At 32.2% G+C, this 27,720-nt stretch overlaps 1 protein-coding gene across 5 annotated transcripts in view; it reads left to right on the top strand.

Annotated features, from left to right (window-relative positions):
* The window catches only part of LOC107439218 (uncharacterized), a 105,978-nt gene that overhangs the window by 54,045 nt on the left and 24,213 nt on the right, over positions 1–27,720 (top strand). Inside the window, exon 1 of one of the 5 annotated variants that reach the window (XM_016051759.3) lies at positions 11,709–11,980. The exons of the other annotated variants lie outside the window; for them this stretch is intronic. The gene's annotated coding sequence lies outside the window, so the exon portion shown is untranslated. Of the gene's footprint in view, positions 1–11,708; positions 11,981–27,720 lie in introns of those variants that run through there. 5 annotated transcript variants of the gene reach the window in all.

Here is a 27,720-nt window from a genome sequence, read left to right as displayed (position 1 = left end):
TCGAATTTTACTGAATATAGTTAATTATTATTTTGGATGAGATGAACTTCTAATGAAATGTTTTGCTTAATTTAATTAAACAAAGTTAATTACAAAAGGCAACAAATATTGATAAATAAGAACTGGAATTATTTTATTTGTGTCCGTATTTATTTTTTATTTGTGTCCGTATATGAATTTTTGTTTTGTATATTATTTCGTCGTGTTGATGAACACTAACTTATTGATTATTTCCTTTAGTACGACAAATGTGTATGCAGTAAGTAAAAAGCATAATAAGCTACAATTTTTATACGCTTTATTAACATGCAAGGTTTAAAATTTACTTCAAATTTGTTTTAGTTTTTTATCTCAAGGTAAAATCTTTTTCCACATTTAAAAATAAACTCAGTAAAAAAAATAGAATAATTCATTATAATATTCTAAAAATACGAATAATTAGTCGTCAAATTGCCTGTATAAATATGCATCTTTCCCTTATGCCGAACAAAAGAATTGTTATATGGTGGATAAGAAACTCCCCGCCAATGATCTTTGTCTTATTTTTCCTCCTCATTACTGCACCCAACCCTGTATCGAATCGAATTCTAACTAGAGAAATCTTTTGAGTTCCATTCCTTCCTATTATTACACACCCATTGTTCTAAATCAAACCGGGAACTATTTTCTTACGCCAAACGTCCAATTACCTTTAATCAACTGACACGATTTTTCGGTACGAAGGGCGAAAGAATCGCCCGAAGATGTTCGAATGGGCATCGAACACAATCGGAAGAATAAAAACGAATCGAGGAAATAATTATCCAATCGAACGAATAAATAAATAAATAAAATAACAGATAGGGGTGGGGGGAAAGCCGGCTACTGACCTTTCACTTTCGCTTCTGTCTAGGAAATTTCTATGTGGTCATTAACAGAGCGCACCATTTTTTTGCACCTCTGGCATTTGAATGAAAACAATAAAAAAAAAAATCGTTTGCCGTTTGGAATAAATTAATGGCGAGTGATTTGCCTCATCGTGTGCCGGCCGGGATGTTTGCAAGTTGGATAGCATCCGTTTAACGCTCTAGAAGTTAATTAACGACCATTTATTATTCATGCCCAATACCTTAACCGGAATATGATAGCAATAGATATTTGAATTTATTAGTTAATTGACTCAAAATTAAAAGTAGGGTCATTTTCCTTTTAAAAGGACATTAACAGTGAACTTTTATGAATGAACTACCTAGTGGGGATAACCGTTATTCAAAGTAATTTGAATAGATGACTATAATTTGAATAGATATACAATTACAGCATCTGGGGATAAATCAAGTTTTTGCCCCCTCTTCACAATATGCCAGACATAAGAGAACGCTATATCGACGAAGAAACTTTTCACGGCGAATTTTCTTTCCCTTTCACTAGTAATTTAAAGTTTACGAAAAGTGTAACTAGAATAAATCATGAATGTTGAAATAAATTAATTAAAATATTTATTGAAAACAAATTATGGAAGGTTTGCTCAGGATTATCCCAAAATAATTTATTATATAATATTTATTATATAATATTTATTATATAATATTTATTATATAATATTTATAACATTTATTATACATATTATTATTAAATAATATTAATTGCGTTCTGATTTTCGCAAAACTTTTTTTTCAGCTTTACAAACTTCATGGTTTTATTCAAAGTTTATTAACTGAACTCGCTTTTCTGTAAACTTTAAATTAATTGTTAATTTAAAGTTTAGAGAAAAGTGAGTTTAGTTAATGAACTTAGATTAAACCATGAAGTTTGCTTTTCTGAAAAAAAGTTTTCCGAATATCAGAATTAAACTAAATATTGATTTAAATAACAATTTAGTCAAGCTATTCCCCTGTTTTTCTGAGCCATAAATAAATTTTTTTTGCTCAAATAGTGCATATAGTTACACATTTAGCATGCATCATTAATCTTTTTAAACTGATGGAAGAATCATCGTTAATAAGTGAAGTGTTATTTCTTATACCAACTTTTTTTTAAAAGATTGCAGATCTGAAAACATTATGTCAATAATCTGGATTCCATTGCTAAGAGAGAGACCATGTGCTGAGCTACTGAATAATAAAACCAATTTGATGTAACTATAATATTTCGGAGGAGGGGGAACGTGAAGAAATACAGAGTTATAGATACAGAGTTATATATTACCTTTTCATTCAATCCCATTCAAATGGAAAAGATTTTTTCTTTATTTTACTAAGCAGTCCGATTGCAAAACCCCTACAACACGCAGCAGACGCCATAGATTATTGCAGCATGTGGAGATTATTTTTCATCTAAGTTTTCTTATTTTTATAATTGCCTTTGAACAGTTGATCCAATTTTTTGAGTTTACGACTACTAATGTTCAACTGCATAGCCTTCTAATTTTGAACCCAATCTAGAAGACAAAGGAACTCCTGCATCATGTATTGGGATTAATTTGCCTTCGAGGAGGACTTTTTGATGGTACTAACCCGCATTTGCTTTACATGGTGAGGAAAACTACGAAAACTTCCCACGGTTAGCCTTACGGCAAGGGGACCCTAATCCATGATCCGTCTACCACTGAGGTTATTTTACGTTAGCAGTGCAGTCGATGCAAACCGGTTGCGGAATTCGTATCGACCAGTTATCGCTGGGATTCGAACCCGGTTCACCTCATTGGAAGGCGAACGCTCTATCCCCTCTCTTAATTTTAAATATGAAACATCGTTGATACTTCTTTTAAAATATCTCTAAACTTGTGTTTTATGAAAATTAAAAATCTGAATTGCGAAAAACACCGCAAAGTACAAAGAGTTTATACTTTTTTCTGATATTTGATAGCAGACTTAACTGTATTAGGGATTAATATTCCTTATTTTTAGTATCATAGTATAAAATTCTACTTAAATTTTAAAAAAATAAATTATGTATTATTTATAAGAATCATATGTTTTGCTACGATACTTGTATGTTAGATTTAGCTTAATGCTTACAATAATGATAATCCCTGTGTTGAATTGCAAACAAATTTGTATTCATAAAGATAGTACCACAGATCCACCCCGTGAATACTGCTTCCGGGCGAACAAGTATAATTGTATAAATACAATTAAAAAATGCTACGGAAAAAATTTCTTTAATAATTTTACTACCAAATTAAATTCTATAACCATAATAAACTAATAACTAGTATTTTTTTATATATATATTCACAACCAAGTTATACTAATCGGAAGAAAATTGAAGGAAACTATCTATCGTGCTAACGAAAAAAGTTGTTTTTTGAAAAAGCGAATTAAAATTAAATAAGTAAACGTGAAGTTTTGTCCCGTAAGCATGATTATAATTCAAAACGTAATCGCTATTTGAATAAAATTATTTGGGAGGACAGTTAAAAATATTTCTATTTTTAAATTTCGCACGCAAGTTGTACTCGAGGTCGGATTAAAAGGAAGAGCGCAACTGGCTCCAAGACATCCAAATATTTCAGGACTTTGACAGTCGATTTCAAAATTTCAGGAGTTAAACAGTCATTTTTAGTTAATTTTGTTAAACTTTAAAGATTTGTAATTCGATATTTTGAATGGCAAAACTTATATAATGACCTCGTATTTTTTTCCAACTTTAAGCAGTTAAGAAATGCACACATTTTTTAGTGCGCGTTTTATATCTTCGTAATTACTGTATGACTTTAGGCTAAATAATTATAAACTGATAAAAATAACATTTTAGTTAACAGAAAGTTTTTAATCTTTTTAATTTCATTCAAAATACAGTATACTCTCGATGTCACTAAAACCTTGTTATGTTTCATGTCACTAAAACCTTGTCACTAAAACCTTGTTATTATTTCCCCCCTTGGTATTATATATTTACCTAATGTTAATTTGAATTCTTGTGTCGAAGAGTTTCTTCTCAAAGCCTTGTTTCGTCAAATTTCTTTCGAAATAGAAATTTTGTTTGTTTGTAAAATCACAATGTAAGCTAATTGTATACCAATTCTTTTCTATGTAATGCATAATTATATTCGACTGACTTTTAAAAATAAAATTTTCATTGTTGCATTTAGACTTACAGTCAACTATCATTACATACATGTTGATTAGAAATAATTTTCATGTTTCATGACTAATTTTTAGAATAATATTTTAGAATATATTGTTCTACTTCCTTTTAGAACACATTTAGTTCTGAATTTTTTATCTCAAAAACTCGCTATCTCGCTATTTTTTTTAACGTCCATTCAACTTTGAGATATCGGGAGTATGCTGTAGCTGTTTGTGTCTTTTAATTTGCAGTGTAATTAAAATAAAAGTTCAACCATTTTACGAAACAAAAATTAAGATTTCTAGAAAAACTTTCAATTAGCAGTTTTTTTTCTTTAAACATTTCTTTAAAATACGTTTAACTGGAATTGAATATTTAAAAGAAAATACGTGACTCTACATTGCAACGTGACTCTACGTCTTATCAGTTTTGACTAATTTGTTATAGATAGAATTAATATCTTGATCTGGCCTTGATTTAACATTTTCTCACAATCTTATTTGCGAATTATAATCATACATTGTTAATCGTTAACAATTTTTACATCTTAAAAAATACACAATTCTTTTCATTTTGTATTTGTTTGGACAGATAATGAACATTTGGCAAACAAAGAAAGCTTAAAGGCTGGTTCTTTTCAAACGATAATTAAAAATACTGTCTCGACTTACTCACGATCTGGTTTATCAGACGATATTTGATTAACGAGCGACAAACCAAAACGTAAAAACCGATGGAAAAGTTATTGTTTTGTTGCTTAAGGAGAACTTAACTTTATATACTTACAATTACGATCCATTGTGCCGTGAGCTACTTGCTTAGCCTTTGTGAGGTAAAAAGAAAAATCGTAAATACTTTTCTCATTTTGCTCATCCTAAGATCAAAGAGCATTTAACTTGTCAAAGTGATAATGACCTAGAAAGAAAGAAAAAAAATATCGTTTTAGAAATTCTTTTGTGGAAATTTTTTTTGAATACTAAAAGAGCTGTTTTGTATTCCATTTGTATCTGTGTTCTTCTCGTGTGAAACCACTGATAAGCAATTAGCCCGAGACTAGATTCTAAACAGTCTAAAATAGTTCTATAAAACAAACTCCAATAAACGCCTCTTTCTATTTTCCAAGTAAGAGTGCGTGTTTTTATTAATTAGGACCGTTGACTGTTTTGATACATTAGCAGATGGAGCGTAAATATTTTTTTTAGAAATATATTTCAGACAAACAACGTAATTATTTCCAGCCTATTTCCGCTTCATCAATATTTTCTTACTGTAAGAACACCAGTTTTATAAAATTGTCCAAAAAACAATAATTTTGGAGTTACTTGTGGCAACACCATTTCATCAGTGTTTTTCTTACGTTTATATAAATGCACTTATTTTGTACAATTGTCCGTAAAACAATAATTCTAGAATTACTTGGGGCAGTAAATTATATGCTTTCGGCGCAATTTCGGAAATTCCGTTCTGTGTCCTTAAAAGAATTATTTCGTTCTAAAGATATATTTCGACCAGATTATAAATATATAAATTGCATAAAATAATTTTCAGTTGTCAGGAAATGCCTAAGAGGCCTTTCTTCTCTCGACTGAACTCAACAGGTGAGACGCAGAGAAAAAATTCTAAATATGCTTCTAATCCTCCTTATTTAATTTTGGCAGGTAAACTGTGCGGGCATTTACTTTATCAGGCAATATCTTATTCAATGCCTGTAAAATTCAAGGCCGCAATCCGATTACAAATTGATATATATACTTAGGGTTCGGTAATTTAGATTCTCGATTATTTTTTTCTGAAAAGATTATAGCAATACAATTCTGTAATTAGCAGTTGGAAAGAAAGTTAACCAATAAACACTTGCCTGTTTTCAGATTTCTTATAAATATCTTTGTTTTTGTGCAGTTATCAGTTTAAACTGTAATAAAAGTTAATTTTAAAAATCTAAAAATTGAAAAAGTATTGTTTTAAATTACTTACTCAAAACGACAAATAGCATAATTTTATTGCTTTACAGTTTTAAAGAATAAATCCACATAAGTTCTAAAAATTATCGTTTACCCTTTATTTTCCACTTTTTTTTTAAAGATATTGTGCTGTGAAATAATACTGCATCATCAAAATCAGTACAAAAAAAAATATCAGAAATATGGAAATGAAAATTGTCCAATTCAAAAAAGTCCAATATGGCGAGAGTAGATGCCACTTTGATCACACAAAAAAAGAGTACGTCAAATAAAAATGGCAACTGCATTATTAATTAAACCACGCTTTTACATTTATTATCTATTTTAAATATCTATTTTAATAAAAAATATCAATTAATTAAAAAAGAAAAAAAAATTGTACTTGTATATTCCAGAGAGTGAAGTGTTAAAAACATTTTTCTCGTTATCTGAAAATAAATTACAAACTTGAATTTTCCACCCTTTTCCTCTTGCTCCCTCACCCACTTGCCTAATAGAATGTTGTTGAGAATTCATATCGTAAGCTTGTTTTTGGTGCAATAACATTTCCAATTTCGCTTCCATTTATTTCTTTAAATTACCAGTACAACTTTATGTATTTGAAGATAATTGCCTCAATAAATTATGGCCAATATACTTTAAAAAATAATAATTACATAAAAGAAACTGTGAATCAGTAATTTAATTTTAATAGATAAAGAATTCGATGTCAGCACCTAACTCTTTTGGTCCAAATACGGGAAATGCAAAATGTCGAGCATTGCGTCATGGAAATAATATGGGTGTGGGATTTTGCAATTCCACAAAAGGATTGTGGAAACGCCTCCATCCTGCCAACATTTAGTGGACGACAAGTTTTTAGAACAGTTTCCGCTTTATTTGAAAACAATTCTTTAGAGATATGTAGAGACAGAAATAGAAACCTATTTGCCCCTTTTTAATGTAATCGAAATTGTTATCGCCCTAAATTGATACTTCATTTTTAAAAAGGAGCGTTAATTCAGTAAAAGACCTGTATTTACGTTTAAAATAGAGTTGATAATATTTATATGTTTTTGAAAACTAGTTTTTTTTCTCCACATCTACTGTCATTACCAGCAAGGGTACATAAGGCACCAAAGCTGTCATTGCGTTCTACAAGTTTCGATCCACGAAGCGGTTTAAGGAACGTCAGAATGAGAACTTCCCCAGACCCCCATATTCCAATAATGTATGTACTAATACGAGAATATCGTATTGAGATTACGTCCGTGCGATTTTGATCTTGGGCTGCTAAAGTCACAATTGCGCGATCACGTATATGTGATCATGGTCCGGAAAGGGTTAAAGTTTACCCAATCTCAGATCGATTGGTACCAACTTGTCTGCGAAATAAATGCAGCAGATGCGAAATGTTGAATACAAAGCTATGGGCCCACATAGCAGAAATTGAGCAAAAGTATGTCCAATACCTTGTTCAATTTCTTTTCAGAATGCAAAAGACAGAACTTTAAGACAGAACCTTGTCTCCAAGAAGAACCAAATGGAAAAATCCATTAGATTCAAACCTGGTAAATTAACTGTTCATTCTTACGCTATAAAAAATGTCTTAAAATGTGCCTTGCACCATTCCTGAGTTTTTTTTAGCAGTGTTTGCTTCAGGAGGATCTTATTGAAAGGTTAATCTTCGAATTTTATATGTTCAAGGAAGCAAAAAAAATTTCAAAATAATTTCAATAAAAATGTTGAGCTAAATAAATGTTGCAAATTGCGATAAAAATGCTTTAAAGTTTTGTTTGAGTTGTTTCTTGAAACTTGCAGTTTACTTTTTCTCAGAATTATTAGATTCCAAATTGTACATTATCTTTTTATATTTCTGTAAATTGATATCGTGGAGCGGTGTTTCTTCAAATGCGATATGACACGGAAATGAAAGTAGCTGTAGGTCTAAATTAGTAATAACTTGCATCGGTAACCAACGGTTCGGTGGCATTGTCGTGGTGTTTTTAGCTGAGATATTATTTTTAGAAGTTAAGATTGGTTAAATCGTGACCTCAATCCTTAGTTCTGATCCTTAGTTCTAATCCATAGCTCAATCCCTGAGCTCAATCCTTAGTTCCACAAACAAACCCTTTTCTCCGGAAGATAATGGTAGGCCAAGATTCATGTCTAGTTCAGCTACGACATAGGACGTCTTTTTTCAGTCGTGATGGCTCAGGCGTTCGCCTTTCAATGAGTTGAACCGGGTTCGAATCCTAGCAATGGCTGATAGATACGAATTCCGCACTTGGCTTGCACCGACCGCAGTGCTCACGTAAAATATCCTCAGTGGTAGACGGATCATGGGTTAGAAACCCCTTGCCATCAGGCTAGCCATGAGAGGTTTTTCTTTCCATGTAACGCAAATGCGGTTAGTTCTATCAAAAGTCCTCCACGAAGGCGAATTTCTCCCAATACTTGGTCCAGAAGTTCCCTTGTCTTCTGAATTAGATTCAAAATTGCAAGGCTACGGAGGCATGGATGTTTCCATTTGTATGTTATTCTCTATTGTGTGATGTGTGAATGTGGCCCACCCCATAAACGGGTATCTGTGGCAGTGTGGCGTGGGTAATGTTGCTCGCCTCCGTGACTTAGGTTCACAGGTGCCCACTGGGTAAAGTTTAATGAGCAAGACTTCCGGTATCTTTCGAGGTGAAGAACGAAATTTCAGTGCCAGCCGTAGAAAAAAAATGCTTGAAGTACGTTACTTATTGAGCTTAACATATTACAACAGCTCCATGTGAAAATATCAACCAGGTATTGTTGTTCGTTTTAATCGATTACAAAATTGCGGCTAAATCGTCATCGGAATTCGCATCATGGAATGACTCCATCACTTTTACTCCAAAGGTCACGTGCGCTCGTATTTGAACTTCTACGGGGTTAATCTGACCTCTGGAAAGGGAAGCCCGCTCCAATTCCGTTTGACGACACCATTTCGAATATCTCCCTTCGTATCCTCTGTCACTATCTGATCAAAATGATTCGTTTTAACAAAGACTTTCGGAAACACTTTCCTATCTTGTTAGTCGCCTATGGATATTGCGGCATACGTACGCCCACACTGTAATTGTTCTATTACATCTTGATTGTCCCATCCACGTTTTGTTTACATTTCTTGAGAGGAATTGACGTTGTCACTATCCCGGAAAGATAATATGCTTATGAAATGGAACATTATACAACTCGAATCAAGTGTCTCGGCATTAGTTTAATCTTATTATGAACTCTTTACGGAAGATGATTTACCAACCCTTACGATTCTACGTTTTAGAACATATTCTTTTAAGTAATGAAGGAAGAAATAGATAGCTTCTTCCTCCTTGTTATTCTTTTTTAACTTCATGAAAGATTAAGACTGTTATGGCCAAAAAAGTAACGCGTTTTAGTGAATAGTATGTTATTTTTATATAGAAATCGTAACAGATATTCATTACCTTAAGATTAAGTTTCGTCTCATCTTTATTTAGCGCTCTCTCTGCTAATTAAGAAAATGGCAACAAAAAATTTTTTTATATGAAGTCATTTACAAATATTAGAAGGATTTGTAATATAAGTTTTTGAAAAGTTACAGACAAACTGCATTGTCTGGATTCATAAAAAATAACAGACTATGCAAAATATAGTCTATTTTTTATTAGTACGTCTCAGTAGTTCGGACTATGCAAAAATAGAGAATTATTTATAATTTTAATATTTTTCATTGAAGGAAAATTCTCGTGTGTGTTCTCATTCGTGAATTTTTTAAAAAGCTTAAGAATCGTAAACCGATTAAAATGAAGATGAAACACTCTTTTAGCATAGACTGCTCAAAAATACAGTAAAAATCGGGGGGGGGGTAATACAAATGTATATTATTAAATTATCTATCTGAAAATTTTAATTTCAAAATTGTATATAGGTATAATTTTGGCAGGAAAAAAATCCAGGGAAATTCTAGAATAACATTCCGCTATATCTCTTCCATCCCGATTGGGATCCTGTTATGCATTTTACACAGTTCAAAACGATTTGTTTTACATATTACAATAATGTATTTTACGCAGCTTGATGCAGTGTATTTTACATAGTTCAATGCATTTATTTTACTTATAACAATTAGTCCCGTAAAGACACGGCTTCCAGTCGAACACTGAAGTCAAGCATCACCGGCTGCCGTCAGTAAGCGGGTGGGTGACCACTTTGATCAGCCTGCTTAGGGACAGAGGGTACGTGGTATCGGTCCTCGCTAAACTATTCTACCGTAAAGTGCTCGATTTCGCTAGCAGGGCTACCAAAGCAGGGGAGCCATCCCCTCCGCAGAGGATCAAAATTGCGATGGCATGTCTTCGGATCATCCTCAGGGATGTTTCCCAGACCGTCGCCAATAGCCCATAGTGCAGCTCTAGTGCGACGTAAATAAAGTACCTATCTTATAACAATTATGTATTTTAAAAAGTTCGATGTAATGTAGCTTATATATTTCGATGCATTGGCTTTACATATTATGGTTATGCATTTTTTAATATATTATGATTATGTAATTTAAATATTTCCATGCATGTATCATACGAAATACTCCAATAGTGCAGTCTGTAAAGGCGTCACTCTCTCCGCTGGTGAAGAGCTGTGGCTGCGAGTTCATTCCTGAAACTGATTAAACAACAAGCGTGTATAGTTTGTCTAAAGTAAGAACTCCCCTATCCATTCGTCTGGACCCGTGGCGGTGACTATGGTAACAAGGTATAACTATTTCAAGTAGGGGTGTGGGTTCACTGTTTAGGGCAGATTTTGGCTTGGATCGGCGAGAGAAAGGGAATATTTTTCCTCGGTCTATTGTGTTAGCCCTAGTATGAATGTGATGGGGGAGTTCTTACCATAGACAAACTATATATGAAGCGAAATCTGTTATGATCAAGTACTTTAAATCTGTCAGTGACTGAGAGTGCTTTGATTGGTTGTGGCGAGGAAGTTTGAAGAGAGAGGTACCAGCTCAAGCATTATCCATATCGTCAGAAAGGGGTCAAAAATTTTTAGCTATCCCATCATGGCACTTAAGAGATAAGGGCCTAAAAAAACGGGATTATGTGCTTAACTATTGATGAGTTATGTGTGTAAGCGTTCTTCATATTTATGTATTTTACAAATTTTTCGAAAAGCATTTTTCGCTATATCAATCGTTAGTTTATTTGTGAAAATTAAATAAATATGATTAAAAGCATATTTATAATAAATAAATATGATAAAAAAGTATATTTATAAAAAATAAATATGATTAAAACCATATTTATAATAAATAAATATGATTGAAAGCATATTTATAATAGATAAATATGATTAAAAGCATATTTATAATAAATAAATATGATTAAAAGCATATCTAATGTCCCTTCGTTCACACCCATCTAAATTGAAAAACTGTTGGAATGACAACACAAAAATAACAATAATTAGGTCATACTTAATTAATACTTTTTTATGAGTTTTCCTCATGTAATGTCGAGAAAGGGATCAACAAGAGGTGTTTATTCCGTGAACAGTTCATGAAAGTTTTCGTTCGATGACTTAAACAGATCCAGTGACGCACCACTTTTTCTGCTCGCACTGCGGGATGCTTTATACATGTTTTCTCCTCCACCAAAAGCCCCTGTCGATTACGGATCGAAATCGAAAATTGCAATCGAGGTTAAATAACATTCGATTCTTGCAAGTGGGGCAGTGGATATCTCCCGGAAGAAAATGACTGTGTGTCGTCTTCTCGTTGTTGGGATCACTCTTGTGACCTGGATGAAACGTGAATGTAACGTCGTTTGTTTGGTGAAGGTGGAGTAGAGCATCTGTTTGACCTTGCAGACGATTCAGCTCTCATCCCACCTTCGAAATCACTGAGGTTTGGAATGTTCTGCTGTGGATTAACTAGGGGCGACAACTTCCGTTAACGTTCGGAATTATTCGTTGATGAAATGAAGGTGAGTGATTTGATACGTTTGATCGCTTCAAAGTTGCAACGGAGCAGATAACTAACCCAACAAAATGACCATTAGTAATTACGATTACTATAGTTATAATTATTGTCCTTTATTATTGCCCTTTTTCGGCTATTTATAATATTTAATATATTATATTTAACATATTATATTTAATAGATAATTTTATAACATTTGACTATTGTTAAAACATTTAATAATAATGTTGCTTAAAGTTGCAACGAAGCAGATGACCAACCTAACAAAATGACAATTAGTAATTACAATTACTAATTATTGCCATTTTTTGCTTAGTTATAAAATTTAATCTATTATATTTAATAGATAATTTTATAACATTTGACAGATTTTGTTAAAACATTTAATAATAATGTTATTATAATCATAAATAGATAATATATAAATATTTGATGTTCATGATAATAGTTAGTATGTTACATTTACATTAGCTATTTCTAATTTAATTGGTAACTATCTGGCAATTGCAATTCAAATATGATGGTGTTATTTGGTAATTTATTATCAATTTGCAAGAAGTTTTATTGAGCATACTTATTTCTCAATCAAAAAGATAACAAATAGTAATGGCAATTATTGATTGTTATAATTTGTTTGGTAATTTATAATATTTAATATAAAATATCATTTTAATGTGTAATAGACAAAAATGAAATATTTCATGCATAATATTAACATGTTTATTCTATAGTATTAAAACATATGTATGAAATTTAAAATTAGCAATTTATAATATTATTGTAATGAGTTTTATGGAACTATCTGGCAACTCAAATGTAATGCAAATAATTAATAGAGGAAATTACTAATTATTTTCATTTATTTGGTAGTTTTTAAAATTCAATAGGTAATATAAAAATATTTAATCTGCATGATATTATAATTTTTATTTTATTATGTTATATTTGTAATTAGCAGAGCCGGATTATATCTTTCGTAGGCCCTAGGCACAGAGCCGGATTATACCTTTCGTAGGCCCTAGGCATAGCCGTTTTTGGGCCCTCCCCTCCTTCCCCCACTCCTCCCCTCTTTTCAAAATATATGCTAAAATTTTCTTCGTATGGAAACGTATTACGCCATTTTAGATGTATTAATTTCAGAAATGACTAAAAGGCGTAAAGCTTACAGTGATTTGTACGATAATTTCGGTTTTCTTGTTCACAAAAATTTGTCAGAATCTGAGATTAAACTAAAAGCGCAAAATTTGGTGAAAATTTACTCATCCGATTTAGAGGAAAACTTTGTAGATGAATTTTTACTATTTTCAAATTTGTATGAACATAAATCTGCACAAGAAATGTTGAAGGCTCAAATTAAAGATAAACTTGTGAATACTTTTCCTAACGTTCACATTGCATTAAGAATATATTTGTCGATTCTTGGATCAAATGCAGAAGGAGAAAGATCTTTCTCCAGATTAAAATTGATAAAAAATTATTTGCGTTCAACAATGAATCAAGATCGTTTGGCATCGCTCGCACTTATGTCTATTGAATACGACATTTTGCGTAGTTTGGAATTCGACAGCATAATACAAGATTTCGTTGAATCCAAAAATCCAAAAATTCTGCAAAATAATTTATTACCGAAAAATATTATATTTTTATTTGTATCTTCATAATTTTGTGCAAAATACACTTGTTGTTTTTAAAGCTAAATTATTTTTGTCAACAAATTTTTTTCTCCCAAGTTTTTCGTAGGCCCTAGGCACGTGCCTAGTGTGCCTATAGGTTAATCCGGCTCTGGTAATTAGCTATGTATAATATCATTATTATAAATTTTGTTGAACTGCCTTGCAACTCAAATATAATAATTATTATTATTTATTTATACAGATTGCTAGCTTAGTCGGTTAAAATCTCTCCCATTTTTATTTTACATGCTTTTGTAAGGAAAAAGTTCAATTTTATGTCGTGTCACATCCTCCATAAAAAAGACTATGCATCAGATTATGCATAGACTAATAGAAAAGTTGAATCCACCCACCCAAGCTCATGGGCGTCGCAGGTGTCCAATTGTTGAGAAAGGAGACACTAAAATACACAATCAAACATAAAAAAAAATATTTCTTATATCTGTTAAATGTCAGCAAAAATATTAATTATAATTATCTCTTTCTTGTTTTTAACTTTGGTAAATTTAAATCGATGATGATTTATGAAAATGTTCATTATTTGGCTGAAATTATGAGGGGGACCTAAAGAAATTTTTAATTATTGAGGGGGACATATGCCCTCAGCCACCCCCCCCCCAACAGCCCTCATGTTCTAGCTAATTATCAACGATCCAAAATGCGAAAAAAAAAATTTCAAAATAAATAAAATTCATTATTAAAAAATAATGCGTTCAAATTATCTTATGTTCAATTCCATATGAAACAAAATTTAGAATTCTGATTTTAAGAAAAATTTAAAGCTGTTAAAAGAAAATGGAGAATAACGTTTTTGACCCCTCCCCCCTCCAAATTAAATTCTAGATTAATTCCGGAGGTATAAATAACTTTCAAATTGACTAAAATTTATCTTCACAAATATTTTATTTTATTTAATAACCGTCATTGAACAGTCGACCCAATTTTTGGATTTACGACTACTAATGTTCAACTCCGTAACCTTGTAATTTTGAACCCAATCCAGAAGACAAGAGAACTTCTGGATCTAGTACTGGGAGAAATTTGCCTTCGTGGAGGACTTTTTGATGGAACTCACCCGTATTTGCGCTACATGTAGAGGAAAACCACGAAAACCTCACATGGTTAGCCTGACGGCGAGAGGACTCTAACCCATGATCCGTCTTCCACTGAGGATATTTCATGTCAGCACTGTGATGGGTGCAAGCTAGATGCGGATTCGAACCTGACTTTGTAGTACACCCTATGGGGTGCCAAACTCTCGCCCTATTGTTTTCTAAAATATTATAACATATTGTTCTACCGAGTTTTCCAGTTATGCAACACTTATTTGCATTGAATGCATATTTTATAATTTTCTTTATTATTTAATAGCTTTTTAATAATAACTTACACAACATTGCATCTGCAAGCCTTACGTAATTCTGTTTTTATTGTCTACCTCCGATCGAATAAAAGAAATATTAATAAATGTCTTCGGATTTTGACTCGAAATCCAAGGCCTTTGCACCCCTTCTTCATTATGCCAAACGACTGCAAACCCATCGACTTTTATGATCTCATCAGAGTTTTATCAAAAATACTATTTCTTTTTGTTCGATTCGAAGGTCATGGGTTCTTGTTATGAAGTCTTCAGGATGTCTGACACCTTAGAAAGTTCAAAATTCGAGGTGGCTGAACTTGTGACACGCGAGCACCTTGTGGCACATTACCGTTGCATGTTAATTGTGGCGGCACGACGCTTTCACGTAGAACCTCAAACGAAAACGAAGTAATTGTTCGAATGTTCTTTTCTACTCATTTTTTACTTGTTTAGTCGAACGTAAGAGACGGATTTGCCATTTTGTCAGGGCTAATTCTTTAACAAAGATGAGTAATCTCCAGAATTGGTTTTAATTTTTTTAAACTTACGTAGAACTTCAAACGACTTTGAATTTTTTCCCCTTTTTTTTTATTAATTTAGTCGAAAGTAAGCGATGGATTCGCCATTTTGTCAGACTAATTGTTTAACATAGAAGATCAATCGCTGGAGTCAGTTCTTTTTTATATTTTCTCAAAATGGCGTTAGATTTTAGAGTTAAAAATCATATTAATCCTGTAGCAACAGATGGGAACAGAACATTAGTAACGCTAAGAGAAAACGATAAAAAGAGCTCACGCTTGCTTTCGAAGTGAAGTAATTTCTAGATTGCCTAGGAAGCAGAATAAGTTTAATGGCGTTGTAAAACAATTTTAGGTGTACCAAACTTTCTGAGGCGAAGTTCCTTTAAATTCTGTTCATAGAATTAAGTATTTCGGAAGTTCTTTAGATAACTTGATGGCCATTCCTAAGTATTGATGTTCGTGACGATTTGCAATACAATTAATACATCACGGATAAAGTTACTATCTTAGATGATATCTTGCAGTCAAGAAGAAATGTGTTATTGTTTTCAGAGATGCATCATGATACAATTTGTAACAGCAAATGTAGAGAAACGCATTCATTAATTCCAAGTTTATAGCTTCGTGTTATTTTGTGCCATAATTATTTAAAATAACAGACATGATGTCAATATTCATAAAGCGGAACACCTAAACAATTTTAACAAGAATGGTCGGATTTTCGCGTACTAAGGTGCACGTTTTAATCGAACGAGGATCTTACATTAATTATGCTAATTAAATTTTGCAGGCTATATTTTGAGCTACAAAATCAACAGAAAATAAACTCTAAATAACGTATTATTCAACGGAATTTGGATTCTAGACAATCAAAGTATGGGGGCTGGCCATAATTAGAAGTTCCAATAGTTTTATAGTTCCAATATTAAAGAATGATAATTTGATGATAAAAGAAATATTGTCTATTTTGTTATGAATTATGGAAAAAAAATCTTCTTTTTTTTAAAAATAACGATTTCACTGATTTGCTTAAATTTAACACTAAAGTATCGCAAAGTTAGAGATAAATTTTTTGAAGGGCACTCCAATCAAATTTAGCTAGAGCACACGCGACTTCATAGAGATTTATTTTCCAAGCCAAGTACTATTTGAAGCAATTGTGTTTTCACATATTGTAATTTGAAATTGACAGCATTTTATCAAGTTTTAACCCTTTATACCTACCCACTCAATTTTATTGTAAACACTCCAAATTGTTTTGACCCGCTATTAAGGGTAAGTGCCAAATACCTTCATAACTACAACAAAGTGAAGAAAAGAATTCACATAGTAAGGAAATTCTTTAGCTAGGAAATATCTGCGTATACAAACACTTAATATAGTTGACGAGTGATGAGTCAATTATATGGCCTACTATTATATAACCTACTATTATTTACCTACTATTATAAAATCTACTATTATAAAATCTACTATTAGGCAATTTCTTAAGGGCACCAGAGAAGTTTAAGTTTATGGTTTACTTAATGTTAAAATAAATATATTTTTTAAATATTCTTAATAATGAGCAATGGTGGCTCAGGAGATAGAGCGCTCGCCTCCCAATGAGGTGAACCGGGTTCGAATCCCAGCAATGGCCGATTGATACGAATTCCACACCCGGCTCCCACCGACCACAGTGTTGATGTGAAATATCCTCAGTGGTAGGCTGATCATGGGTTAGAGTCTCCTTTCTGTCAGTCTAACCGTGGTAGGTTTTCCTCTCCATGCAGCACAAATGCGGGTAAGTTCCATCAAAAACTCCTCCACGAAGGCATATTTCTCCCAATACTTGATCCAGATCTCTTGTCTTCTGGATTGTGTTCAAAATTGCAAGGTTACGGAGTTGCACATTGGTAGTCGCAAACCCAAAATTGGGTCGGCTGTTCAACGACGGTTATAAAATGTAAAATAAAATATTCTAACTAGTTCAACATGATTTATTTCAATGTTTTATTTAGAATCACTGTGGCTCAGAGGATAAAGCATTCTCCTCCCAATGATGTGAACTACGTTCGAATCTCAGCGATGGCTAGTTTTTTACGAATTCTGCTCCCGGCTTACACTGACCACAATAGCCTCAGAGGTAAAAATATCCTCGGTGGTAGACAGATCATGGGCCAGAATACCCTTGCCGTCAGGATAACCATGTGAGGTTTCATGGGTTTCTTTCTCACCTTGTAAAGCAAATTAGTTCCTTCATGGTGATTGATGCACGTTAAATCCGTCGAGTCTCAAAGTCCTCCATGTTCCCATAACAAATCAATACCTCTGGGGATACTGATCCAGGAGTTTCCTTGTCTTCTGGATTGGTTCAAAATTACGAAGTTACGGCGTTGAACATTAGTAGTCGTAAACCCAAAAATTGGGTCGACTGTTTCATAAAATAAAATTTAAAAAAATTAGTTCCTTCAAAAAATCCTCCACGTATGTTAGCTTGTAATAATGTTTGACCTAGTAGTTCTGTCGTCTTCTTGGTTGGGTTCAAAATTAAAAGGGCTCGGAGTTAAACATTGATAGTCGTTAACTCAGAATTGGGTTGGCTGCTAAATGCCTGTTATAAAAAGTTTTATTTTGAAATTTGTATTATTTCGTGAGAAAATTTTTTTTTATTTGTATGCAACTGGAAAAGGCAATAATAATTTCTTAAAATGAATCGGTTATAACATTAACAAATAAAACTTCTCGGTTTTATTGTTAAAATTTAGTGCTATTAGTTCATTTTGTGAGATTTATAATTTTTTTTAAAAAATCACTTTGATGTTTTTGTTTCATAATTAAATTACTATAAATAAATTATTTTTCTCCTAATAATTTGCGGACCGTTAGTTAGCTTTTTACGCTTCAATTTGTAGTAATAATAATTTATCCAAAAAAGATATATTTTCCTAAACTTTGGTTTAAAACTATGATTATCCAACAAATGAAATTAAATTCTATACAAAACCACCGAGTTAATTGTATATTAAAATCCATAAAAGAATATCTTCACATAAAAAAAAAACTTTTAGTTTATCATTAGATCAATATTTTTGCCATGTGTAAATCCAATTCAGGCAACTCCGCTGCAACCAAAAGTTTAAATTAGATCCAAACTTTAAAGTAAATAGTTTGAAATTTTATTGCTAACCAACAACCTCCTCTAATATTTAATAAATAATTAATATTATTCAATAAGTGTTAATATTNTTTTTAAATATTCTTAATAATGAGCAATGGTGGCTCAGGGGATAGAGCTCTCGCCTCCCAATGAGGTGAACCGGACTCGAATCCCAGCAATGACCGATTGATATGAATTCCGCACCCGGTTCGCACCGACCACAGTGCTGAAGTGAGACATCCTCAGTAGTAGACGGATCATGGGTTAGAGTCCCCTCGTAGTCTGGTTAACCTTAGGTTTTCGTGATTTTCCTCTCCGTGTAGCGCAAATGCGGGTGAGTTCCATCAAAAAGTCCTCCACGAAGGCAAATTTCTCCGAATACTTGATCCAGATCTCTTGTCTTCTGGATTGTGCTCAAAATTACAAGGTTACGGAGTTGCACATTGGTAGTCGCAAACCCAAAATTGGATCGGTTGATCAACGACGGTTATAAAATATGAAATAAAAAATATTCTTACCAGTTCAACATAATTTATTTCAATGTTTTATTTAGAATCGCTGTGGCTCAGGGGATAGAGCATTCTAATACCAATGATGTGAACTACGTTCGAATCTCAGCGGTGGCTAGTTGATACGAATTCTGCTCCCGGTTTGCACTGACCACAATATCCTCAGAGGTAAAAATATTCTCGGCGGTAGACAGATCATGGGCCAGAATACCCTTGCCGTCAGGATAACCATGGGAGGTTTTATGGTTTTTTTTTCTCACCTTGTAATGCAAATGCGAGTTAGTTCCTTCAAAAAGTCCTCTACGTATGCTAGTTCGCACTAATGTTTGACCTAGTAGTTCTGTTGTCTTCTTGGTTGGGTTCAAAATTAAAAGGGTTCGGAGTTGAATATTGACAATCGTTAACTTAGAATTGGGTCGGCTGCTGGACGCCGGTTATAAAAAGTTTTATTTTGAAATTTATATTATTTCGTGAGAAAAAAAAGAGTATTTGTATACAACTGGAAAATGCAATAATAATTTCTTAAAATGAATCGGTTATAACGTTAACAAATAAAACTCGGTTTAATTGTTAAACTTTAGTGCTATTTGTTCATTTTGTGAGATTTATATATTTTTTTAAAAAACACTTTGATGTTTTGTTTCATAATTAAATTACTAAATAAATTATTTTTCTCCTAACAATTTGCGGACCGTTAGTTATTTTTTATTCGTCAATTTGTAGTAATAATAATTTCCCTAAAATTTGATTTAAAGCAAATATTATCCAACAAATTAAATTAAATTCTATACAAAATCATTGAGTTAATTGTAAATTTAAATCAATAAAAGAATATCTTCACATAAAAAAAATTTTTTTTTGTTCATCTCTAGATCAATATTTTTCCCATGTGCAAATCCAATTCAGGCAACTCCACTGCAACCAAAAGTTAAAATTCGATCCAAACTTTATAGTAAATAGTTTGAAATTTTATTGCTAACCAACAACCTCCTCTAATATTTAATAAATAATTAATATTATTCAATAAATGTTAATATTTTCTATAAAAATCATCGAATTAAATAGCGGTTTTTAGAATTCGACTTTTCATAATTATAAATTTTGAAAGATACAGTATAATACATTATTATCGTACGCAAATTCAGTTTTCGGGTCCCACCGAGGTAACGGATAAATCAAATGCGTTTTTCAACTTCAGTATAAACGCACCTTAAGAATATATCCCACTACTCTCTATTTAAGCTTTAATTTCATATTTTTGTAATCTGGCAACTTAGTTACGAAAATATTTTTAAATCAAGTTACATTTATAAATCGGTCTCTCTTTTTTTTGCATTCACAACACTTACGTATTGATATATTTTGCTTTGGTTACCTTATTTCAATATTAGAAAGCACTATTTTTTCCGAAATAACCGCCTGAGCTGAAGACGAGAATATATCTTTTCGTTCTAACATGTTTTTTTTCTAATAAACAAAACACTTAACACTGTCAGTCTTCATATACCGCAACAACAGAATGAACCGTTATGATTTCCTGGTTCAAAAAATAATCTCGAGTTGCCTTGCTTCAAAGGCAGCAGTTCTTTTCTTTCAAGCGGAGGTGTATTTGTCTGTTATGCTCTTGGAATTTGTCACTTTTTCACAAACCATGATTTGTCGCCAAAAGTTCAAAAGGAAATAAATGTAAACAAAACTATTTCTTAATTTTCTTTCTCTTTTTTTCTAACCGATTCTTGTACAGATGCACGGGTGGTCAAGCGGTCACCTCTTCCTGGGGAAATGTCCTTAATCTCTTTAGAATTACTTCTTACATGAAACGGTTGAACTTTCTTCTTTTTTTTTCTTCAACTTTCACCTTCACATTTCAGTTATTTATTTTTTTCTCTTTTGGCGTCTGAATCTAAAAACAGGGTCAAAAGGGGATGAAAATAAGGAACAAACGATTTCCTGACTGTGGAATAAAGTACAAATGTAAAGTTTAAATGCTTATTCACAAATGAACCATTAATTTAATTTAATATATTTTTAGTATAAAAGTCACCAGAATTTCTTTGAAATGATATCTCTGATAAACTAAGCGTAAGATATACACCGAAGAGCCATTACATTATGACCACCCTGCTAATAACATGTAGGACCACCTTTAGCCCTCAAAACTAAAAGCATCCACCGTGGCATTGATTCCACAAGGTGCTGATAGGTAGTCTGAGGTATCTGGTACCAAGCGCTCACCAACTGGTCCTGCAATTCCCTCACATTGCGAGAGAGAAGCGTGGAATCACGAATTTGGTTTTCAAAATAGGACCACAAATGCTCTATTGGATTAAGATCAGGTGAATTTGGGGGCCAAGATATGACTTGAAAGTCACTGGAATGTTCCTCGAACCAATCCATGACGATTCGACCCTTATGACATGGTGCATTATCCTGTTGGTAAGCACATCCCCCGCAGGAAAAACTGTTGCCATGAATGGGTGAACCTGGTCTGCAACTATGTTCAAGTAGCTTACAGACGTCAGGGATTGTTCTATGAGGATTATGGGTCCTAATGTGCCCCATGAAAACATTGTTCCTGGGCGAGAAACCATGAAAACCTGGGAGAGACCATTGTTATAGATGGAGGGTGGTCATAATGTAATGGCTCTTCTGTGTATATAAAGAAATTTCTATTATGTAAAAGTAATGTTCGACACAGATTCCATTTTCGTCAAAAAAAAAAGTAGCGAACATTTTTTGATATGACGTATTACTTGCTTTTCGATAAATTACATATTAGAAGTTATTTAATAAACTTACCTTAAACGTATAAGCATAAACTCAAAACATGAAACAATACTATGGATTTTAAAAGAAATACATACATTTGCTTATACAAAAAAAAGGGAAACTATGTACAAAATTCAGTTAATGTTTATCGAATAGTAATAATTTTTCATTCGCGGATTTCAGAAAAATCAACAAAATATTTACTTTTTACGCATAAAATATTTTAGCTACATACATCAATAATAAGACTTAGTATTTCGTCGTAGTGTTTATTTATTATTTTTCTATCCATGCAATAAAATGTAGCAATTTCTGGCCAGACAAAGTTTTTATTTTGCTTTGCATTTTTCAACATATAAAATGGTTTGAATCAACATAGCTCTACAAAATTCATATTATAAGAGGATAAAAATACTTTTAGAAAAAGAATCATTCCTAAAAATGATACGAAAATTTCTTGAGATGAAATAAATATGATACCCAAGAATTAGATTACCCTAAAATGCACATTTCAATATTAAATTTTTTTTTGGAATACATTGAAATGCTTAAAATTAAAAGATAAAGAATAGTCTGATGAGTCTGAATTGATGAAGTCAGAAATTGGATTCTTGCAGCACTACAAGAAAATTTTGCATTAATTTTCAGAAAATGATTCTCCCAATTGAAAGGTTTATTATTACATGTGTATTCCTCGCAATAAAAAGTTAAGTATTTCAGGATATAGGGCTTATAAAATTAAGGGTGAAGGATTTTTTTATGCATTCATTTATAGTACAAAAATTATTTTTACCTTTTAAAAATGAGCTAAGACTTTCTAATTTGAATGTTAGGAATCCAATGTTCTCTAGCCATCTCAGTGTTGTTTTATTCATATTTTTTCCCATTTCCTTTTTGCGTCCGATTCATTTTATAATACATCTCTAATGTAACTTGATGTTGGAGATTTTGTACTTTCCCATAGCATCTCGCACATTCACTTACGTCGATTCTGAGCTAGCTCTATTTTCTGTAGTCTAATCTAGCTCTATTCTGTTGTATGAGATAGCTCTGTAGTCTAAGTTGCTTTGTTTATCTGCTACCCTTACATTATANAAAAATACTTTTAGAAAAAGAATCATTCCTAAAAATGCATAACATGATACGATAATGTCTTGAGTTGCATAATAATACTTCGTTAATAAGATCTTTATGAAATAAATATGATACCCAACAATTAGATTACCTTAAAATGCATATTTTGATATTAAAAATTTTTTAGGAACACATTGAAATGCCTAAAATTAAAAGATTAAGAATAGTCTGATGAGTATGAATTGTTGAGATTAGAAATCGGATTCTTGCAGCATTACAGAGAAAATTTTGCATTTGTTTTCAGAAAATGATTCTCAAAATTGAAAGATTTAGTATTACATGAGTATTCCTCGCAATATAAAGTTAAGTATTTCAGGATATAGGGCTTATAAAATCAAGGATCAAGAATTTTTTTAATAAATTGATTTAGTGTACAAAAATTTGTTTTACCTTTCAAAAATGAGTTAAAACTTTCTAATTTGAATGTTAGGAATCCGTTGTTCTCTAGCCATCTCAGTGTTGTTTTATTCATATTTTTTCCCCATTTCCTTTTTGCGTCCGATTCATTTTATAATACGTCTCTAATGTAACTTGATGTTGGAGATTTTGTACTTTCCCATAGCATCTCGCACATTCACTTACGTCGATTCTGAGCTAGCTCTATTTTCTGTAGTCTAATCTAGCTCTATTCTGTTGTATGAGATAGCTCTGTAGCCTAAGTTGCGTTGTTTTTCTGCTACCCTTACATTATATAGTCTCTCAGCTAGTTTAGTATTCCATTGTTAGAGCTAGCTCTGTATTGTATAGTTTAAGCGAGCTGTTATTCTGTTGTCTGAGCTAGCTCTGTATTACATAGTCTGAGCTAGCTCTGCATTATATATTCTGAGATAGCACTGTATTTTCTTGTTAGAGCGAGCTGATATTCTGTTGTCTCAGCTAGCTCTACATTGTACAGTCTGAGATATCACTGTATTTTGTTGTTAGAGCTAGCTCTGTATTCTATAGTTTAAGCGAGCTGCTATTCTGCTGTCAGAGCTAACTCTGCATTATATAGTCTGAGCTAGCTCCACATTCTGAAACCTGAGGTAGTTTTTTATTCTGACCTATCTCTGTATTTTGTAACCAGAGCTATTGAAAGGTTGTTCAGTAAACAACGCTGCGCAAAACTTACATCAGGACGTTTACAAAGGGACAATGCAAAATTTTTATCGAATGTCATTTTAGTTTGGCTCAGGGTAATCACTTCTGGCTCCTGTTCCGTTTAACTTTACTTTCAATCAACTGGAATCTTCTGATTAAAACTCTTGCGTAATATATGGAATAATATATTTGAAATATGTATATCTGCAAATTATTATTAATGGGCCAAATTATTAGACACACTATAAGATTCTTTGATAAATCTTAATTATCAGGTGATACTATAGAGCTTTATTGTATTTACGCGACTGAAACCGGTTTGTACTTGTTTACTTTCGTGTATCAATTAGTTAAATTAGACGATACATAATATAAATTCGATAATTGGATAAATTAGACGATATATTATATAAATATAGAATATTTATTATATAACGTATTATATTAGTCTTTTATAATAATTAGAGCAAATTATTAGACGCACTGTAGTTTTATAATAATTACATGTTTTGCACGAGTTTATATGCCATACTTTTATAATTAAACATACATGTAATCGGTTTTTATTCAGGAGATTTTTCATATACTTCTTATTTGTATTTATTTTTAACGTATTGCATTACAATGTTAAACAATTGATGCACAAACGTAAACAAGTGCAAACCTGTTNATATATTATATAAATATAGAATATTTATTATATCAAGTATAACATTATTGTATTATAATAATTAGACCGAATTATTAGACGCACTGTAGTTTTATAATAATGACATGTTTTGCACGAGTTTATATGCCATACTTTTATAATTAAACATACATGTAATCGGTTTTTATTCAGGAGATTATTCATATACTTCTTATTTGTATTTATTTTTAACGTATTGCATTACAATGTTAAACAATTGATGCACAAACGTAAACAAGTGCAAACCTGTTTCTGCAGCATAAAAACAATAAAGCTGCATAGTATCACCTGATAAATAATATTTTACATGGAGTCTTATAGTGCGTCTAATAATTTGGCCAGAGACTACGAATTTGCTATAAATTTGTTTTAATTCAAATATTTAGCAAATGACCAAACCACCTGTCCAGTGACTTTTATTTCCCCCAATAAAATAAATGCAAAAAAATGACTAAAAATTTACCCGTGATTTTGCCTACCTGTCTAGAATCGAATGTCAGAATTTCGAGCTTTCCGATTGTGAAACCTCAGATCATCCTGTTTCGCATCGTTTGTGTTGTGGGCGTTGATCATTACTTTTAGGAGGTCATTTTTTTATATTTTATTCCTCCACCACCCTCCTCACTTAGAACTATACTTTTACTTTCTGTTGGTTCGTGTGAAAAAAAAATTACTGACAAAACAATACTTCGTCCCATTTCATGTCTCTCTCTAATTACTATTATTCGAGATCTTCCACTCCCAATTGTAGTCTGGATGGGATTTTTCGAACAGTTCTGTTCGAAACAGTTTGCCAAAAAATTTGACGAAGAAATTTCGAATCAGCTTTGTTTTGGTTTACTCATTGTTGGAATGATCTGGTTTAAAATTTGGAAGCAAAACGTAGCTTTTTTAAAGACAAAGAGTTGAAGCTTTGTTGCAATAGTATTATGATAATAAGAAAAGTTCATACATAGGTGGCGTTAAAATATTTATTTTTCTTATAACTCCAAAGCTTTTTGTGTTTTTTTTTATTTTAAAATTTAGACAACAGGTGAAAGAGGCAATAAAAACCACTGGGGAGCGTGATGGCTCTGGGGTAGAACGTCCGCCTTCCAATGAGGTGAGCCGGGTTCAAATCCCGGCGATGGCTGGTCGATACGAATTCCGCACCCGGCTTGTACCGACCACAGTGATGACGTGAAATATCCTCAGTGGTAGACGGATAAAGGGCTAGAGTCGCCTTATCGTCAAGCTAACCGTGGGAGGTTCTCGTGGTCTTCCTCTCCATGTAACGCAAATGCAGGTTAATTCCATCTAAAAGTCCTCCACGAAAGCAAATGAATCACAATACCTGATCAAGGAGTTCCCTTGTCTTCTGAATCGGGTTCAAAATGACAAGGATACGGAATTGAACATTAATAGTCGTAAGCCCACAAATTGGGTCGGCTGTTTAACGACGGTTGTAAAATAAAATAACCACTTGAGATCCAGTGCCCACTATATTTCATACCATTTGGAACAATTTTGTCCCTTAAAAACTAATATGAATTTTTTTTCTGTTCAAATACTTTTAGAAAACGATTATCAATGTAAAAATATAATCGCATTTCTCCTCGTTGATCTGATTATTGAATTACAATGAAAATTAAGATTGATATTAAACCTTTTGAGTAGTTTTATAGCATTTACGTAAATATCTTATTTGAGTCTAATGGATTTTATTTCATGATCAAAAGGTGAAGAAGTACATTATAAAAATATCCTACAATGTACGCAAAATGTTAACAATTAAAATTTATCATTTATTTATATACTAATTAAAAATAACTAACGAAGTCATATTTAGTTGATATAATTGAAATTTTCTTCGAAAAAAAATTAAGGCATTGATGAATTTACGTTCTTTTAAGCAGCATGTTTTCAAATAAATATCGCATTTTCAGCCAGTATTTAAAGATCGGATCTCAGGAGGCTAGAACGAGATCCAAATGATAGATGACAAAATTTAATTAGTTTACTTTTATGCATTAATGTTAAATGAGATTTTTGTGATATTTATGTTTATTAAATCCCATTTTCCCTAAATTGTAATTTTTTCTGCAAAATAAAAGCACTTTAAATAGCATTTTGTCAAAATAATTTATGGGGCCGATTTTTGGACAAAACTGGCCGAAACGGGCAAAATCCAGTAGTCTAATGGATAATCCAGTAGAATTGACAGCTATGCAGTGTTGAGGTACATTAAAATTTTCTAAAGTGCAATAAATCAGCAGAATAACTGATTTCTACAGTTCAGCGTTTTATTCTTTTAAAATTCAGCTATGACCTTGCTCTCTTCCTTCTAAGTCCTTTGTCACCCTAAAGTTGTCAGAACCTCGTGCAGAACGAGTAGCAGACAAAACAGTAGCGAACGAAGTGGAAAATTCTAAAACACGTAAAGATGAAAATAATTGCAAAAAAAGCCCGGAAGGATGCACTATAAAATGGCGAAAAAAAAAGTTCGAAACTGGAATTCGAAAGAGGGTGGACGTAGGGAGTAACCTTCAAAGTACAGAACGATGGATCTCTTGATCCTTATCTGGAAGATCAATGTTGAAAGAGCGTCCGCTATCATTATCATGGTTTTTCGAAACTCTGTCGCCAAGAAAAATAAAAATGCCACAATTTAGTGCCTTACACTTAAGCAAAATGATGATTTTAAACTATATATACCATCTTGCTGTCATAAATTATCTGAGCTTTAGAACGGTTGAATAGCTTAAATATTTTAAAAGTTATTAAACTTTTTTAAAATTTAGCTAATTTGGCGACATTTTTTTAGCCTAGAAGAAAATAATCAAAATCGCTGCCTAATTCTTAGATTTTCCAAATTTTTATGAACTCAAATAA

This window comes from Parasteatoda tepidariorum, chromosome 10, assembly GCF_043381705.1.
Source record: "Parasteatoda tepidariorum isolate YZ-2023 chromosome 10, CAS_Ptep_4.0, whole genome shotgun sequence".
In the NCBI taxonomy this organism is placed as follows: Eukaryota; Metazoa; Arthropoda; class Arachnida; order Araneae; family Theridiidae; genus Parasteatoda; species Parasteatoda tepidariorum.
The sequence above is the reverse complement of the archived record's forward strand: the minus strand, read 5'-3'. Positions and strand labels throughout refer to the sequence as shown.